Raw genomic sequence first — 1281 nt, 5'->3', positions numbered from 1 at the left:
TACATACCTTCAGAACAACCGAATCATGCAGCCCAGTTTTTTTTATGTGAACATAGATATAAAATGCTGAAATGTCACAAAATCTTATTCCACTGAGATGAAGGGAACCATTTTTTTTTTAACTAAGTAAATGTTGATTGGGGTCATATTGACCACAGGGACCGACTGAGGACCACGACAGTGCATGCACGTATTTTATTTCGCGCTTTGATATAAAATGATACAGCTACAGCAAGCGCCGGTTTACCGACGAAACATGCTACCTATCAGATTGTGCTACCAAAAATATATTTGCATTGTTTTAAGGGTAAATTGATGGTAAGGGTATGTATGGACGGGTAGGGGTAGGTATGGACATTAAAAAAAAGCCTCAAACCAGAAATCACATGAATAAGATGCTGGTAGCACAATCTGATAGGTTGCAGTTTTCGCTATCGATTTGTGCTACCTATCTTTTTAATGGGAGGTAGCACAATCTGAGCGAGTAGCACAAATCGTCAGAACACCGGCGCCTTTCTGCGTGCAGTTGAAGAGCACAGTACCGTTTCCAGAAGCAGCAGTTGTGAGTGGGGTGGCCAACCCTAGCCCCGCCCCTGCGTTAATTGTGTTAAATATTTTTTACGAAAAATGAAAAAATAATCGCCTGCTGTAACGCGTTAATTTTGACACCACTAATATATATATATATATTTATGTATGTATATATATATTAGGGCTGGTAAAATTGTAATCTAATTAATTACATAATGTGGCGATTAATTAATCTAATTAATCGCAAATCAAATTTAGCGGAGAAATTACTCCCAAAAGATTATTTAAAGTCATTTTTGTGTAAAGCATCAAATAGAGTAGACATTACAAAAAGTAGCTTCAGCAAGAAATATTTTGTTTGATAAAATGTATTACATATACTCTTTTGGACCATGAGGGTGAGTAAATGATGACACAATTGTCATTTTTGGGTGGGTGAACTATACCTTTAATAATTAATTTGATTAATATTACTATGTAAATATGAAATGATTTCTTTAATGAAATGATACTCTAAATAATAAACTAAAACAGCCAGTAGGTGGTGGTAAATGTCTTAATGATTAAGTCATCGAGTAATTTATTCATTCATTTGATTCGTTCAAATGGCTGATTAATTCAGGAGTGAAGTAAATGGTTCTTTATGAATGGTCCATTAAATCATTAGGCTTGTTCGACTTGAAGCGGATCATCACCATCAGATCGATCGGTGTGTGACATCAAAGTACCGCAAGAGCTATAGAGAGCAGA

Source organism: Sinocyclocheilus anshuiensis, unplaced genomic scaffold, assembly GCF_001515605.1.
Source record: "Sinocyclocheilus anshuiensis isolate Anshui unplaced genomic scaffold, SAMN03320099.WGS_v1.1 scaffold879, whole genome shotgun sequence".
NCBI classification, from domain to species: Eukaryota; Metazoa; Chordata; class Actinopteri; order Cypriniformes; family Cyprinidae; genus Sinocyclocheilus; species Sinocyclocheilus anshuiensis.
Note: the sequence above shows the minus strand (reverse complement) of the source record.